Below are 19274 nucleotides of genomic sequence, written 5' to 3' on the forward strand. Positions count from 1 at the left end.
TAATATGATTTTGTCTCTTGGAAACCTGAAGCCGTGGTTGTATTCCATTCCAGGATATGACAATGATACTCTTTAATAGGATTCTCTACCAGTTTCATCAGAATTGACCACATATCTCAAAACCTTAACTAATTGTCATCAAGTTGGCCACTGTCCCTCTCTGTAAACTCTTTTCCCTCTGAAAGACTCCAAGGTTGTCCTGGAGAACTAATGGCATTGTCCCTGCTTACTTACCAATTTTAATACTGGCATCCCTTCTCTACCACAAACTAACATCAAGGCTCTAAGGAAACTGAGTGTCTTAAGGAAAGAACACTTTCTTAGAGAAAAGCTAAAGGCTCTTGTGAGATTAGGTAGCCTAAGTGAAGTCACTGATAAATATAAAATACAAGCTGAATGAAATGTAAATTCTCCCTAGATAATTTAGCAAGAATTTGGGAAGGGTGACCTAAAAATTACAGAAGGCGGCATTCTCTTGAAAGAGAGAGCCCCTTTAGGCTTCCTGCTCACAAAGGTGGTCAAGCTGACCATTCTGGTTGACTTCCAAATGGGGGGAGGTTCATTACTAGAAGCAGTCCAAAAACTTTGGTATTTTATGTTTTATACCTTTCAATATTATAGGGCAAGGGTTAGCCAACTATGGCCACTTGTGGCCATGGACAGTTTAAAAGCAAATGGGCGTGTTTCACTAAACTGTGTTTTACTAAAACTTTATCGACAGAAACAAGTGGCCATAGTTGGCTAACTTTTGCCCTATAATGTTAAAAGGTATAACAACAACCCTGCTTGTAAGTTAAACAGAAGAGACAGGATACCCATGAGAAAACTGAACCAAGAAGCTTTTTGCAAGGCCACACCTCTGCTCATGCTCTTTTCTCTAAACTCTGTGGAGGGACACAACACAAAGAGTACCTCACTCTCTCCTACTCCCCAGTCTGCATGACTGAGATTGAAAAATGCACAAGTTCTTGGGGGTAGGGAGCACGGATTCCCTGGCTGTTCAGTGGTTAAGACTGCATTTCCAATGCAGTGGACGTGGGTTTAACTCCTGATTGGGGAGTAAGATCCCACATATAGTGCTGCATGGCCAAAAGATATAAAAAAGCACAAGTTCTCCCCAGCACTCTTACAGAAGATATCCCATGTTTGGACTAAGCAACTGAAAGTCTTTTAGAATTTTAGCCCATGTTGATGCAGGATGCTAGGATGAAGATGTTCATCTTCCTCCCCTCCACCCCCCAGTACAATGCTGATGCTAGGGCATGTAAGGCCAAATGGTTCGCTTTATAGATGCTTCAATCTGCTCTAATAAAGATCCAAATTCTTTTTTTAATTATTTATTTTAGTTGGAGGATAGTTACTTTACAATATCGTGATGGTTTTTGCCATACATCAACACGAATCAGCCACGGGCTTCCCTGGTGGCTCAATGGTAAAGAATTCACCTACAAGTGCAGGAGACCTGGGTTTGAGACCTGGGTTTGATCCCTGGGTTGGGAAGATCCCCTGGAGGAGGGCATGGCAACCCACTCCAGTATTCTTGTCTGGAGGATCCCCATGGACAGAGGAACCTACAGTACATAGACTGTACTATGGGGTTGTAGAGTCGGACACGAATGACTGACTAAGCACACAAAAAATCCAAATTCTTATTTCAGTCGTGTTCTGTGGTTCTTCTGGGATGAAGGTCAAATGAGTAGAGAAGAAAAGATGGAATGAACACACAGAGAATGTTCTATTGCACATTTCTAAATTCTTCTCAAATAAACACATAACCTTTGTGGTAAAACTTGGGAAAATCCTTTTATATGCTCCTTAAAAGAAGAGGCTTTGGGACTTTCCTGGTGGTCTAATGGCTAAGACTCTGTGCTCCCAATGCAGGGGGCCCAGGTTTGAACCCTGGTCAGAGAACTAGATCCCACATGCCGCAACTAAGACCAGGCACAAATATATATATATATATATATATATATATATATATATATATATATATAAAAATAAAGAAAAGAGAGGCTTCTATCAAGGCATTCTTTTGAGAGAATCTGTTAATAGCTAGAGACACTCATCATCTCCATTTCTCTATGTTTAATATGTACATTTTTAGCTGCCAACAAAGAATCCCTACACGGCTCTGCAGTTTTACTAACATAATCCTCAATGTATACTTTTTAATGCATAGTCCAAAGCTAATTACAAAATGTGTCTTATTGATTTGCAAATTGTTGCTATCCATTTAATGCTGTGTCACATTTACAACTTGATGATTAAAAGGAAGAGCGGCATGCCTCTTTCATAGTACGGTTCTTGATTAAGGCACTGAATTCTCCAAAGCCTCTGACCTTGTTAAGCAGCCTCTAGGCCCTCATTTCCTTCACTTCACAGATAGAAGCAGGAAGTTCCAGGGAGGCTGCTAGTGGAGGACGTGAGGGAATGACAATACCTAAACCACAATTCCCCACAAAAGGCAAATGGTGCCGAAAAAGTGGAAAGCATTAGTCACTCAGTCGTGTCCAACTCTTTGCGACCCCATGGACTGCAGCCTACCAGGCTCCTCTGTCCATGGAATCTCCAGGCAAGAATACTGGAGGGGATAAATGGTGCTGAGGGAGGTGTAACTGCTATCATGGATACATCCCATTATGGAGGGCAGCCTCCTTCCCATGTTAAGACAGGATAACTCACACCAAAGACCATGCACTCGTTTCATTTAGATGGCACTAGCGGATGGGCTGGTGGTGAATACAGACTACATCACCATCAGGGCCCTTTCTTGAATACTTTAGCCAACATTAAATGTTAAACTAGAAACTGAAGAAAATATAGATCTGAAACATACTTGAATACAAGCCCAGAAAACCATGGTTTCCGGAAAGAACTCTAAACTAACATAAAGCTGAGAACTCAGAGACTATTGACTGGTGGATAATTTGTCTATCTTCATCTCTACAACGGAATGATCATATCTTGTACTGGCGAATGACTCAAGTTTGGGCTTCTCTACTCGTTTATTCAACAAATATTGAGTACCCACTGGTTTCAAGTATAATTTTGGATGGGATATCAGTGAAGGAAGGAATAAAAAACTAAATCATTCAAGAAATATTCATTGAGTACTTACTATGTGCCAGATAACTGTTCTGGGGATACAGAAATGAACAAAGCAGACCAATTTGTCTGCCTTAGTCAACATGGAAGACAGTACGGAAATTCCTCAAAATGATCCAGCTATCTCACTTCTATTTACCCAAAGAATATGAAAAGTATACAAAAAGATATATGCACCCCTATGTACATTATAGCATTATTTACAAGAGCCAAGAAGGACATGGAAACAACGCAAGTGTCCATCAACGGCTGAATGGATAAAGGAGATATGGTGTATATATACAATGGAATATTACTCGGCCATACAAGGGCAAAATCTTGCCATTTGCAACAACAAATGGATGGATCTTGAGGGTATTATGCTAAGTGAAGTAAGTCAGATGGAGAAAGAGAAATACCATATGATTTTACTCTTATGTGGAATACAAAAAAACAAACAAAATAAGTAAATGAACAAACCCAACCTAACCCACCAAACACATGATACAGAGACCAGAGTAGTGGTTAATAGAGGGGAAATCGGGGCAGGGTGGGGGAGATGAGGGTGAAATTGGTAAAGGTGGTCAACTGTATGGTGAGGGATAGAAACTGAATTTTTGGTTGTGAGCACACTGTAATACATACAGAAGTAGAAATATATGTTGTATACACGAAACTTAATGTTATAAGCCAATGTTACCTCAAAAAAAATTTTTAATGCCTGCCTTTATATAATAGATATGGTTAACATAGAAAAATCCATTAGAAATAGTATAAAGATAAAATAAACATACTTTCTTTAGAAGGCAGTTCAGAAACCTGAGTTACTTTTATTATTATTATAATACATCTAATAGATAACAACTCAATTATTTTGAGCACAGATTATAGGCTATTTATGTAATTTTAGAAGTCTAAATAAATTCTGTGGAAATGCAGCAGGCTTGAAGTATAGTGTTACTGCCACCCTCAAAATAGCCCATCCACTGGCCCTGAATTTAAAAATATGGCTCACTCCAAAATACATCAAATACAACACATACAGCTGCCATCTGTCCTGTAGTCATAGTAGGAGTCCTTTTCATTCACGAGCAAACCCAGTGGAAGCGGGGAGGGACTCGAGATGGAGAGAGGATAAATTCCATTTGTGCTATTAAGAAAAACGTAGAACAGTGAACCCAGTGGTTGAAAAGTGAAGATAAAAAGAAGAAAACAGTAATCTTGCTATAGAAACCAGAGAATTATGTTCTTGCTCTCCCCCCCCCCTTTTTTTTTGCTTCCACACTGTACAAACTCTAGCACCCCGAACAACTCACTCTCCTGCTATTTCCAGCACTTTAAAGAAACTTTTCAACATTTCTGTTTGACACATTTTTTCAACAGGGAGGTGAAGACAATAAGTAAACAGGCAGTGGAGGGCTATTTAGAGAGGTGGTCAGTCACAGTAATAATAAAGGGAAAAAAACCCACCAGAACAGAACATCTATCCTATGTGCGGCAGCCACAGACGGCACATGACCTCTGACAAACAGTTTTCAGAGTAATTTTAATGCTACTCTGGATTTAACTTGACTAACTGGTAGCAATTGAGCACATCTTTTTTTTTTCTTTTCTTTTTTTTTTTGTGGCAGCAGTTATCTAAAATGCTACAATAACAGCATCAAAAGTAGAATGGTGGAAGATTGGTTTTCCATTGTGCTGCTGAACTGGCATAATGCCCACTTTAAAAGCAATTCGCTGCTCATCACTGAAATCTGGCAGACACGACACTAAATGCCTTGAGGGAAAAAAAAGGGACTTGAGAAGGGGGAACCCACTCCAACCACCACACGAAGGGGGAAAAAAAAAGCACCACAGATGATGAATCTGGGGAAGAAGAGAAAATTGCCAAATAAAAAGTTGAGCATGGCATGCAGACTCCCAACAGGCTGTACTTAATTTGTTGGAAGAAGATTTTGTCTACAGGTCTGCATTAGTAATAGCAGAAGAAAACAAAAGCAAAATATATATTTATGTCTGTCTATTGTTCTGATGAAGCAAAAACCTAGTGAGTTCCGTCAATCATTTGTCAAACATGTCTTCCCCGTTTTATTTACCACAAAATATAATGAGTAAATATGTGATAATAAAACTCTTCTTTTTACATGGACATATACAATTTTTCCTCCTGCTAAATACAGGTAATGATTTAGGAAGCTTTCAAAATGTCTTTTTACTGTCAATAAAACTAATTCTATTCCCATTTTCATGTGAGAAAAAAAGGCTTTACAAATGAAAATTCAAATTAAAATTCTGATTATAGTGTAGTGTGACAACACCTGTATTTATAATTTTACTGTCAGCTAGCTTGTAGTGTTTAACAATAGCTAGAAGTAGAAAAGTAATTGGAATTTGTCTGTAACATGCCAGATGACGGCATCGGGAGCTTTGCTACACTACAGCAAAATTTGGTTTGATGGCAAAATAACCTCACTGAGATTTCCACACATAAAAGGGTATCAGGGCTGAAGGGGGGAAGGTCTCCCAGGTATGGGACCCTCTCTGAATCTGAAGAATCTGTGAGTTTGCAACTGATGAGTAAAGACAGCTATGACCCTGACATGTGTTCCCGGACCCCTGTCTCCCCTGCAGCCTCGCAAACAGTGTCAATGCAATTTAGTTTCTAGAGTTCCTCCAGAAAAACAAAGACCAGATAAACAAACAACAACAACGAAACCCTGCTGTTTCTCAAACAGACGGATAACTTCATTTAGCTATGAATTTGGCAGTAAGTGGGTGGGATGGGGGATCCACCAGGTGATGGGAAGCATACATGGGGACTGAAAATATCAAGATGGAGCAAAGCCCTCTGAGACAAGGAACAGAATGCTTTCCATTTCTCAACAGCTGCATAGCCAGGAGTGCTAGAGATGTTTATTGTATTCATTCACCACAGATAAATAATATAGGTACCCACACAGATGCCTGAGATTTGCTATTTATCAAAAGATTAACAGAAAACTTAAACATCCCCCTTATACTTTTACTGCAGCAATATGGAGAAAAAAATTATTTAAAGCAGTGTTCTGCTGTCAACTTGAATCTTTCAAAACTCATAAACACACACTAATCTCCATACACAACTTGCCTTACTCTAGTCTACAAGTGAAAAGCCCATCTTTTTCATTATCCTAAAGATGAAAAAAAAAGAAGCCACATACAAAAGAAAAACAGAATGACAGTGATGTTTTAGTTTACACTAGATATGGCAACACACACAAACTGTCAAAACTATGGAATGAAAAAAGCTGTTATCAAGCAACTGTCAAGAGAGTCCTCTGAGATTTGGAAATCTTGTGTTTATTGTAACTACTGCACATTACACAAAGAAAGAAACAGCCCTCTCCTTGCTCTTGCTGCTAAATATCATGCAAGAGAACACAGGCTTCTCCCTTAGTATTTAATTTTTCCCCCATGTGTAATTCTGTGCTTGACAGAGTGGCTCCCCTCCTCCTAGCTTTTCTAACAATATGGCCAAAGTTCAGAGAGAAACTCGAGGTTACATCAAACATTATCTCATTTCGAAAACCATCACTGCTGCATTTCATGTTGTTACCTGGATGTTTGTCTGTAAGAGTGGAATCTGTTAACATCAAAATGCATAGTCTTCACCTGAATTATTTTCCTGAGAGTTCTACAAAGAGAAGCATATAGTTCAAAAGGCATAGACACTTATCATAAAATGATTTTAATTAGTGACTCTCTCTTTCCACCTCCTTATTAATGCATACATCAAGAAACCCAAATCCCTAAAGGTAAATTACCATCTAATAAGGGGAGATATGGGAAAATACAGGGTCCAAATCTCTTCCACAACGCATGGGTATTAGTGATTTGTACGTCACAACCTCAACTCAAACTCAAGGGGCAAAACTCCCCTTGTAATTGAAACCAGTAAATTTTACTATCCTTGCCAACGGGGCCTTTCCACCTGAACACCGAGGCAGCATCACTCAGTCTGACTCTTAATTCCTGCTCTGAGGCCACGTGCAGAGCAGAGCCCTATCGCTAACAGCAGTAGATTAATGTGAGTGAAAGCATTCTTCAGGTGTTTCCATTTTTTATTTTTCATGTTTCCTTTAGGTGCAGAACATCCACCTTCTGAAATTCCTCAGGATGGAGGAAAACTGGACAGCAAAACCTCTATTATAAATGTAATGCCTGGATTCAGATGAACCGTGGGCTAAGTCAGATCACAAAATATGTTCAGTTCAGTTCAGTTCAGTCGCTCAGTCATGTCCGACTCTTTGCGACCCCATGAATCACAGCACGCCGGGCCTCCCTGTCCATCACCAACTCCCGGAGTTGACTCAGACTCACGTCCATCGAGTCAGTGATGCCATCCAGCCACCTCATCCTCTGTCGTCCCCTTCTCCTCCTGCCCCCAATCCCTCCCAGCATCAGAGTCTTTTCCAATGAGTCAATTCTTCGCATGAAGTGGCCAAAGTACTGGAGTTTCAGCTTTAGCATCATTCCTTCCAAAGAAATCCCAGGGCTGATCTCCTTCAGAATGGACTGGCTGGATCTCCTTGCAGTCCAAGGGACTCTCAAGAGTCTTCTCCAACACCACAGTTCAAAAGCATCAATTCTTCGGCGCTCAGCCTTCTTCACAGTCCAACTCTCACATCCATACATGACCGCAGGAAAAACCATAGCCTTGACTAGACGGACCTCTGTTGGCAAAGTAATGTCTCTGCTTTTGAATATGCTATCTAGGTTGGTCATAACTTTCCTTCCAAGGAGTAAGCGTCTTTTAATTTCATGGCTGCAGTCACCATCTGCAGTGAGTTTGGAGCCCCCAAAAATAAAGTCTGACACTGTTTCCACTGTTTTCCCATCTGTTTCCCATGAAGTGATGGGACCAGATGCCATGATCTTCGTTTTCTGAATGTTGAGCTTTAAGCCAACTTTTTCACTCTCCTCTTTCACTTTCATCAAGAGGCTTTTTAGTCCCTCTTCACTTTCTGCCATAAGGGTGGTGTCATCTGCATATCTGAGGTTATTGATATTTCTCCCGGCAATCTTGATTCCAGCTTGTGTTTCTTCCAGCCCAGCATTTCTCATGATGTACTCTGCATATAAGTTAAATAAGCAGGGTGATAATATATAGCCTTGATGTACTCCTTTCCCTATTTGGAACCAGTCTGTTGTTCCATGTCCAGTTCTAACTGTTGCTTCCTGACCTGCATACAGATTTCTCAAGAGGCAGGTCAGGTGGTCTGGTATTCACATCTCTTTCAGAATTTTCCACAGTTTATTGTGATCCACACAGTCAAAGGCTTTGGCATAGTCAATAAAGCAGAAATAGATGTTTTTCTGGAACTCTCTTGCTTTTTCCATGATCCAGCAGATGTTGGCAATTTGATCTCTGGTTCCTCTGCCTTTTCTAAAACCAGCTTGAACATCATGAAGTTCACGATTCTCGTATTGCTGAAGCCTGGCTTGGAGAATTTTGAGCATTACTTTACTAGCATGTGAGATGAATGCAATTGTGCGGTAGTTTGAGCATTCTTTGGCATTGCCTTTCTTTGGGATTGGAATGAAAACTGACCTTTTCCAGTCCTGTGGCCACTGCTGAGTTTTCCAAATTTGCTGGCATATTGAGTGCAGCACTTTCACAGCATCATCTTTCAGGATTTGAAATAGCTCAACTGGAATTCCATCACATCCACTAGCTTTGTTCGTAGTGATGCTTTCTAAGGCCCACTTGACTTCACATTCCAGGATGTCTGGCTCTAGGTGAGTGATCACACCATCATGATTATCTTGGTCGTGAAGATCTATCTTTTTTGTACAGCTCTTCTGTGTATTCTTGCCACCTCTTCTTAATATCTTCGGCTTCTGTTAGGTCTATACCATTTCTGTCCTTTATCGAGGCCCTCTTTGCATGAACTGTCCCCTTGGTATCTCTAATTTTCTTGAAGAGATCTCTAGTCTTTCCCATTCTGTTGTTTTCCTCTATTTCTTTGCATTGATCACTGAGGAAGGCTTTCTTATCTCTTTGTAACAAAATATGTTACTGAAGAAAAAAAATGTTAGCAACACACAGGCTGACAAATAGAACAAGAGCCATAACTCTGGACCACAGCAATTCCATTGAATTTACTTCTGCAATTTTCCTGGCATCCTTCCCTTCTTGGAGAGTTAATGAGAACATGGGGACATTACTGATGCACGTGCTGGACATCTCAGTGGTGACATAGAAGAGAAGCCAGTGTGTCTTGAGTGGATCTTGGCTCTGAATAGGTTATAATGGTTACCCAATGCTTAGAACATACTTATTTTAGGTTTCAGTGACCTGGTATGACTCAGTCAGTAACAGAATAGGTCAGTCAAATTTTAACCTGAGGAAAAAACGGTTTAACACTGAAGTCAGTCTGATAAAAATGAATGACTGCCCTAGTAAAGAAAATATAAATTCTTCTAAAGCTCTTATATAATCTTTTATGATTTTTAAAGTATTCCTCAATTATTAATAAGGAGAAAAAGAAGAATATTGACATGTTTTATCACTTGCAGTCTCTAGTACTATTTTAGGGTAAGTGGCCAATTTACATCCTTTTCATGCAATGAAAATCAAGTTTTAAGCAATTATCTTAATACAAACCAGTTTTCTGCTAATGATATTTTATTTGAGGTAAACAGTGAAAAAATTTCCCCTTAGCCTAGCAACATTTTGGCAAGTTTTATATGGAAAAAAGAGCTGCAAGTTGGTGAAGTTATGACAAATGGTCCATTAAGAAAGTTTCGGAACATGTGCAACAAAGTTGGGGAAAGTACTTTTAGTTATTCACATGATTTACAAACCATTAGCATTGTGTACATAGTAATTAAGTTTAAAATGCACTTTAGAGCTAGATTGTTTGGGTTGAAATCCTGACTCTACTATCAACTTGCTGTGTTACCTTGACCACGTTTCTTAATTTCTCTGAACTTCCATCTTCTCATCTGTAACATAGGGCTATGTCCCTAGGGCTGTTGTGGGAATTAAGTAAGTTAAAACACAGAACAAGCTTACCATAGTATCTGGCGGTCAATAAATGTTAACAATTAGTATGACTTGCATAGTTAGTACTATTCTATAGTTTGAATTATGGGTCTCATTTAGAATTTAATCAAAAGAGGGGGGACCCAGAAAGAATTGTTGTGATCCCATGGGCTGCAGCCCACCAGGTTCCTCTGTCCATGGGATTTCCCAGGCAAGAATATTGGAGTGGGTTGCCATTTCCTCCTCCAGGGGATCCTCCCAACCCAGGGATTGAATCCACATCTCTTACACTGGCAGGCAGATTCTTTACCATTGAGCAACCAGGGAAGCCCATGTGTGTGTGGTGTATGCATATGTGTGTGTGTGTATATATGTATTTTGGCTATGCTGTGTGCCTTATGCGATCTTGGTTTCCCAACCAGGGCCACAGCAGTGAGAGCATGGGGTCCTAACCACTGGACAGCTGGGGAATTTCCCAAATATGTATATTTTGAATTCTTAGAACATAAATGTGGACAAAATTCAAATTGCACAAACAAGCCTATAACGAAAACTCCCAAATTTCTGGTTAAAGGTGGAGTACTAAAAATGCATATGTGGCTCTGTAAACTCCTAAATCTCCACTAAAATGATAGCACAGGATTTTTTTAAGGGATAATAAACTCCAAAAAAGAGGAAAACAGGAGTGAAGGTGCCAAAAGCAAAAGCTAGAAATCAGAAGGATAAGATGTAATTTACTTAACAGATCATAGTGGACATAGTGGACAGCGGGGAGAGCTCTCTTGGGAGCCATCAGAACTTCCAAGCGCTCTTGAACTGGTGCCCCAAGATATCTCTGGAAGAACAGGTTCAGGGTGCCCTTAGAAAACTGGTTGAGGTATTTTTGAGAAACAAACCCCAGATTCCTACCTTTGTGCTGACAGAAGGCTTATTCTCTGGTGAAGGTCTCTGAAATGAGGGGTACACTGAGCTGATACTGGATGCTGAGACCCTGAGTTCCCTTTCCTCCCAGATGCTGGCAGCCAGTCTTATCCCCCACCTCACACACACAAAGTAGGAGACTGGAAAAGACTTTTCTGGGGAATAGGCCAACCCATGAGATAAAAAAAAAAACAAACTCAAAAGTTACTGACATTTCATTCATGGAACAAGGACACTTGGGGAACAAGAAAAAGTTCTTAGAAACTGAAAGCATAATAGGAAGAAAAAACTTACAATGAAAATTTCCCAGACCTGGAGGGTTTGCCTTTATAGACAGAAAGTGCCTGGCAGCAGGAATGAAAACTGCCCAAGACCAAGACACGTCATCGTGAATGTGGCCATGACTAGGTGCATGGCAGATGCTATGAGTTTCTAAAGAGGAACCAGAGAAGGTCATATATAAAAAGGATTAGGAATCTGAAAGGTTTTCCAAAAAGACAGTAGAACAATGTTTCCAAAATTGTGAAGGAAAGTGAGTTCCACCCTAAAACCCTGTAACTACTGATTTGGTATGGGGTGGATTAAGAACATTTTAAGACAAGCAACGTCTCAAAGCTTCACCTGCCATGAAACTACTGGAAGAGATCCTCTACCTCTCCCCAAAAGAGAAACAGTTAATAGAATCCAGGACACAAGCACCCTAATATAAGTGCTATGTGAAGACAATGCCCAGATGAGGATAAGGGAAGAATCTTAGGAAAACAGCTATGAATCAGGCCATGACAGCCATCAGCTCAGAATACTGGGTATGGCTGAACTGGATTAAGAGCAGGTTTAGATAACCAGGGCAAGGGCTGGTATGTATAAATACTAACTGCTGACCTATCAGAACCGTGATAACTGCCGTATGAGCATGGGGAGAAGGGGTGGGAGATGGCACATGTGTAGTGGCAGTGGGAGCTGTCCATTGTAGGAGGTGATCAGATACTGCACTCTGCAGAAGTTGTTCAGAGATAAGCAGCAAGCAGCAGCAGGACTTACAAGTGGTTGCTTTTGAGGTCTGGGGAAGGGGAATGCTATGGGAAAAGGGACTGCTTTTGGTAAGCAGCCAAACTGAATTTCTGATATGAGAAATTACGTGCATTTTTAACAGATAAAATTCAAGAACCAATCAACCAATAAAAAGTCTCCCATTCATCCCATGCCCCTTCTCAGAAGCAATCATTTTTGCCCCTTTCTGTGCCTGTCCAGGAATTTTGGGAAACTTTATTCATGTGTCACAGTGGCAGGAAAACCTTAGCTATCTAGAACTCTTGGGGTGGCCGAGTTTTGTTTGCTAAGAAGGCTTAATAAGATGATTATGTGAATTATGGAAACTTTTAAAGGAAACTTTTGTAAAGTTTCTCAAATTCAGGACCTTTTTCTTGACAACTGTTGAACCTTGTTTCCAGGAGGACCTGGAGTGGTGGTGGTACATATAGAAGCTGACAACAGTGGTGCCAGAACTTGCTTTCTTGGAACATGTCCTGATTTCAGCTTGCTTTTAGACCAGATCACTTCCCCCAAATGGCCTAGTGATGCTTTTTTTGGCTGTCACTGTCTAGGGCAAGGCTTCCTAAAGACTTTTGTACCAATGTCCTCTTTGGCAGTCTACTAAATAAAGCCCATGGACCCCTCCTCAGAATTTTTTCAAATAGGTTAAATAAAATACATAGGATTACAAAGGAATGCAATTACACTGAGATACATTTCTTAAAATATTTAAAGAACATATTTATGGTAAGTAGTATATATACTTTCTTATTAAAGCATTAAACAACAAGATCTAGTATGATAATGACTGTAATCTCAAAGCAATGATGAGTAAAAATTATATTTTAGGTAAGCGCAGCAACTGTAATGTCATCCAAAAATATTCTTGACTTCTACTGGTGACAAAATCATAGATTCTACTAATACCACTGTTTGAGGCCTCTATGCATAATTGAAGGGAGGGCTAATTCTAGTTAGAGGTTAGTGAAAATAAAGATGTCACTTTTTCCCCATTCAGGTTCATAGAACCTTTGTCTAGAGCAACTGTTCTTTAAAGTATGGGCCAGGGACTTCTGGGGGCAGCAGGTGTGGGGACCCCTTTCAGGGGTCCTTGAGGTCAGATTTTTTCGAAGTTATATTCAGACCTTATTTGTCTATTTAACTCTTACTCTGAGCCTAGAGTGGGGTTTCCAGTGGCTACATGATGTGTGATGTTCCCACAGACCGAATGTAGAAACAGGTATTTGAAATCAGCTGTTTTCTATTAAGCCAGATACTAAATAGATTTGCCAACATTTAAAACGCGGCTCTTCTCACAATTTTTTGTTTTTTCTTTTGGGGGGGGGGGTCAGTTATTTTTATAACATAGGTTTCTGTGTTGACATGTAATGAGTTTATTATTGTTATTCTAAAGTGAATTTAGGAACCCCAATACTTTTTAAGCATGTAAAGGAGTCCCCAGACCCCAAATCTAAAAACCACTGTTCCATAGCAAGACAACACAGTTGTCTTTCTATAAAATCACTGACCCAAATCACCGAGGCTGCTGTCATCACGCCCAGAAAATCATCATCGTGTTTCCTTCTCCTAGTGGCCTCTGACTTGACAAAATACTATCTAGAGTTTCACTAGCCCTCAGTTAGGGTTTCTTAACCTACTGAAATTGTAGGCTGATAGTTCTTTGCCATAGGGGCCATCCTGTGTCTATTGTAGATGTTCGACAGCATCCATGACCTCTAGCCACTAGATGCCCTTAGCACCATTCCTCAGAGTTATAACAATCAAACATGTCTCCAGATTTTGCCAAATATCCCCTGGAAGGCAAAAATCATACCTGGTTTGGAACCACTGCCCTAAGTGCACTCACAAAGGATAACCTTAACCTCTGTTAAGACTCACTCTTCACACATGCCCAATAAATATTAAGACTCCTCTGTGGGGTGAGAATTTCTCCTGTCATTCAATTGTTAAGTGGTGATTTTCCTTAAAAAAAAAAAAAAAAGAAATCCTCACTTTCCTGGGTGGGTAGGGATTTAATGGGAAAAAAGAAAACCTGAATGAGATGAACAGTGAGCTACTCAAGAGAATCTGGGGCTAGAAAAAATAATTCAAACCCTGAATTCATGTCTCTGCTCTGAAATGGGCTAAGAACTAGAGGTATCTCTAAGAAGAGGAAACACTAACTTATCGGGGGGCAGGTGGGTCTGTTTAGGAAAACTGGACATATAAGTTTGCTTTGGGTCAGTGACAGAAGTTAATACAATGCACGTGGTCCCCAAAGAAAGATGGTAGCCCCAAGGGAGGACTCCTGACTGTAAGATCATGGAGAAGCCAGTTCAGAATAACTAGAGGGGAGAGCTTGCCTTTTGATTTGGTGGATAAACATATTTCGGGCAAATGGAAGAGGTTGGAGACGGAGCAAGTTACCACAGGTTCTACATTCTTCATAGAACTCCAGGGAAAGGTAAGACCCTACAGATGTGTTGGGACAAAAGCCAAGATAGGACACTGAAGGGCGTATGAGAGTGCACACAGCCTGAGGCCAGCAGGGTCAACTCAGAAGGCCTGGAACCAGGTACAAAACTCGGAAAAAGTTTCTTGTTATGATTAAAGACTCCACCAGATCCATGAGCAGACCTCATCTGTATCTTCCTCAGGCCAAGTCCAAGTTTCTTTGTCTAGGGTCCCTTCTCGAATATCCAAGCCACAAGTGGATGGTGAAAGGAAAAAGGACTAGGAACCAAGAATCTTGTCAACTATGCCAGCTGTCAACAGATAAGCTAAGTGTTTTTTCAAGGAAGTGGTACTAATCCTGGAAGCCTACTCGTTTTCATAGATTCTTTGGCTTTTCGGGAAAGACTAACAGAAAGTCACTCTAACTCAAGAGAGAAAGGGACCAAGCTGACATGCAAGAGAGGAACTGAGATGGGAGGTGGGGACCGGAAGGTGGCCACCTACGCTCTGGATCAGATCTTTTGGGCCTTGGGTCTGAGAGTCTCTGGACTCTCATAACAAACTTCCCTTTGGGTCCAGTATGGTTCCTGATGGTAACACTAAGGGCGGGGTGAACATCCTACAGCAAACATGTCACCACTGTTGCATTTCACTGGACATAATAAAACCACCAGTATGAATATACTCTGGTAGGAGAGCATTTGGCACATCAATTCAAACCTCTTTCAAAGTTTGGATGAGCAGCAGGTAAAAGATGGGTACCCTAGTTTTACTTCCTCGAGGCTCACAAGCATGACAGTCTAAGTGACCTGGGCATTACAAGGTATACCTAGCTGTAGAGGGTTCAGAGCAGACCAACACCCTTCTCCCAACTGTGGGGCATCACACAGTGGAAAGGGCACAACACTGAGCTCCGAAGACCAGAAAAGGCATGTGCTGAAGTCACAGGATGGCTACCAATGGTCACAAACCTCTTGGGCTAGCCAATGCATATGTGAGTTTGCATGCCTATGGCACCCAAAATGCGGGTGTTCTATTAGCTGTGGTTTAAGGGTACTTCTATTTGTATTTTCAAAAATCTAAAACAAAGACCTTCATATTTACTGTTTGGGTGGATAGAGGCTGCATTTTGCTTGGTCTGAGTCTCAAAGAGTGGCTGGAAGGTCAAGGGACCTCTTCTCTTGCCTTTGTCTGTCTGATCCTTTTTCATGGGCAAGGGTTTGAGAGAGGGGCCATTATAGGCTGGTCCACTTTCCCCACAGTGTAACACCATCAAGTTTCTGTTTGCCCAGTTAAGTGGCTTTAACTAAAAATAGTTTTAACAAAATGAAACATCTCAAAATGGTCTTTTAAAAGATTCTTGAAAAAAAGGCCTGGATTGAAGATATCATACATGTATTTTTAAACTAGTTTCTCATCCCTCTCCACTTAAGATTTTATCTTTTTCATATGTTCAACAGGATACGTTACACAGGGGGAGCATACTCATAGCATTCTGGTTCACCTCTTCCCTGCAGGATAAACTCTGTCCTGAGAGCTTTGGGGGTGGGGGTGGGGGTGGTAGGCACACAGCTGTTTTCTCACCCTTGACTTCACATCGTTCCAGTCTTCCTCTCTTCATCTTCAGCACACTAGGCTGTAAGTGGATAGAAATCGTTTGGCCACCTCAGCAGAATTGAGAACCCCTGTTCTATGCAGGTTTCCTCCCACCATTAGATTACGGATTCTTAGAGAATAAGGAGGCTACCTTATCTGTGTCTTTGAACAGACGGCTTGGCAGAGAGATGTTCGCTACATGTTTAACGATAGTGAATAGAAGAGGAAGTTCAGTGAACTTAGAATTGAAAGCACTACATTGTTCAATGCTTGTAGAGGAAAAATGCAGTCCCCAGCCAAAAGAACTTATCAACACAATGGATATTTCTTCGACCAAATACTTGATTTTAAATTAATAGTGAAAGGAACTAAAAACAATAGCAGAAAACATAAATATTAACAGGAGACAGGTAAATGTAGTGTTATGGGTAAATAGTTGAGGTTGAAGTTCAAGTTGTTGAAGGTTTTATTCCTCACAGAGAGAGAAGCTGGATACCAGCCATTTGTGTGAGGGAGCCCCAAGAGGGATGCTGGTGACCTGGGATGGAGCCTGGTGAAGTGGGTCCCCTCTAACCACCCAAGACACGGATGCTGTTGTTTATACTGACATCACGTTTCTAGTGCAGAGCTGCGAATATCAGCCCTCCAGGCTGTGACTTTGTACATATATTTGTATCTGTGCAGAAAATAGCTTGATAATGACATAAACAGCAAAGTTCAGTTTCTTAATATGACTGCCCCTCAAATGATCTGCATATGAATCTCTATCCAGGTATCTATGTACAAAGATGCTAGATGCCCTTGAAACCGGTGTGGTAACCTCAGGGAGGGGAGTTGAGGTGGGGCAAAGGATAGGGGACCATTATGCTTCACTCCGTATACTTTTCTTCTGTTGGGATCTTTTGCCACAAAAATACATTCATCTAGCACTTGTAATTTAACATAAATTACATCTTAAAATAAATGGAAAAAAGAAAGATATCCTGTAAGAGTTCTTAAAGAACCAGAGCCCATCACCCACTGCTGCCACAGATTCAACCTGTTACAGCTGTTCTCCGTAAAAAAAATAAATAAAAAAGGTCACTCCAGGAATCATGACATTTATTAAGAGTAACAAGAAAGGACCCACCTTTCTTATCTTCTGGCATACAAAAATCCAACACCAAAATGTTATTAAATCAAGTTAGTATTATCAGTAAAAAAATATATTCTACTTCCCATTATTTATGAAGCCCTATCCTTTTCTTTCTTACCAATTACATTCCCTATCATTTCCAAAATATACAAACTGTTTTCAATCAACAGATTTCTTTATTACAGCATGCAGCATGCTTGTTACTGCCTCTTTTCTATATTGAATCCTTGATTGGACAAGCATTTTGAATTTAACACGGACTATGATTGCACATATCAAGCAAATTAAAGCTGCCAATCTCTTTTTGGAGACCATCCTTCATATACTACTGCTGAGGAGTGCCTTAAGTGTTTGCTTAAGAAAAACAGGGCAGGAGTGAAGAAATGATGGTTGCCAAACTGCCATTGGATCTAGCTGCTCTTTCACTCACTCACTCACTCAGATTAGTGCTGTGCCTTTAAAACACGTTTTGTAACTGTGACTTCAAAGCCATTCAAGTAACTTTCATAACATTAAGTGTTTTTCATAATCTTAAAAAAAAAAAAACTTGATAAACTCAAAGGGTAAAAACATCAACAGACCGGAGAGGCAGGTGGACTCATGTGGAGTTCTCTGATGAACTTCCTTTTGGATGACAGGGGTGGGGTGGCAGCAGTGGTGTTTTTCCTATTTCCCTCTCTAGAAAATGAGACTATACCTCTAGTACATGTAGAGCAGCTGTCTGCTGAGGAACACGAAGAGACTTTTCATTAAGAGGTACAAGGAAAAAACGATGTTTCATTACCAGGCAAGGTTAGGACTCAAGGCTTACAGTCCAGTGAGTTGAACCGAAATGTTTTCCAAACTCGAAGAAGAATGCAATCCTGTGGTTAAAGCAGAGTTACTAGTTTTTCAAATGAGAACTATGTGGAGTAAGTATTTTACAATTACAAATTTTAAAATGCTATTTAAATTATTAAGATATACTTCAGTTAGACATTACTAAATATGGGGCTTTTGTGGTCTTTAAGCTATATTTGTTGTTGTTCAGTCACTGAATTGTGTCTAGCTCTTAGTGACCCATGGACTACAGCACGCCAGGCTTCTCTGTCCTTCACTATCTCCCAGAGTTTGATCAAATTCATGTACGTTGAGTCGATGATGTCATCCAACCATCATCCCGTCACCCTCTTCTACTTCTGCCCTCAATCTTTCCCAGCATCTTTTCCAATGAGTTGGCTCTTCGTATCAGGTGGCCAAAGTATTGGAGCTTCAGCTTCAGCATCAGTCCTTCCAATGAATATTCAGGATTGATTTCCTTTAGGATTGACTGGTTTGATCTGCCTGCTGTCCAAGGGACCCTCAAGTCTTCTTCAACACCACAGTTCGAAGGGATCAATTCTTCAGCACTCAGCCTTTTTTGTTGTCCAGCTCTCACCATCCATACATGACTATTGGAAAAACCATAGCTTTAATATAAAGACTTTGTTGGCAAAGTAATGTTCCTGCTTTTTAATATGCTGTCTAGGTTTGTCATAGCTTTTGTTTCAAGGAGCAAGTGTCCCTTAATTTCAAGGCTGCAGTCACCATCCACAGTGATTTTGGAGCAAAAGAAAAATAAAGTCTGTCACTGTCTTCATCATTTCCCCATCTATTTGCCATGAAGGGATGGGATCGGATGCCATGATCATAGTTTTCTGATAGCTTTATTTTACTCTCCTCCTCACCTTCATCAAAAGGCTCTTTAGTTCCTCTTCGTTTTCTGCCATTAGGGTGATATCATCTGCGTATCTGAGGTTGTTGATATTTCTCCCCACAATCTTGAATCCACCTTGTGAGTCATCCAGCCTGGCATTTCGCATGATGTACTCTGCATATATGTTAAATAATCAAGGTGACAATATACAGCCTTGACGTACTCCTTTCCCAATTTGGACCCAGTCTGTTGTTCCATGTCCGCTTCTGTTACTTCTTGACCTGCATACAGGTTTCTCAGGAGGCAGATAAGGTAGTCTGATATTCTCATCTCTTTAAGAATTTTCCAGT

At 40.5% G+C, this 19274-nt stretch overlaps 1 protein-coding gene across 3 annotated transcripts in view; it reads right to left on the minus strand.

Annotated features, from left to right (window-relative positions):
• The window catches only part of POLA1 (DNA polymerase alpha 1, catalytic subunit), a 295284-nt gene that overhangs the window by 9241 nt on the left and 266769 nt on the right, over positions 1-19274 (minus strand). The gene's annotated exons all lie outside the window — the stretch shown is intronic.

The sequence above is a fragment of the Bos indicus genome, chromosome X (genome assembly GCF_029378745.1).
Source record: "Bos indicus isolate NIAB-ARS_2022 breed Sahiwal x Tharparkar chromosome X, NIAB-ARS_B.indTharparkar_mat_pri_1.0, whole genome shotgun sequence".
In the NCBI taxonomy this organism is placed as follows: Eukaryota; Metazoa; Chordata; class Mammalia; order Artiodactyla; family Bovidae; genus Bos; species Bos indicus.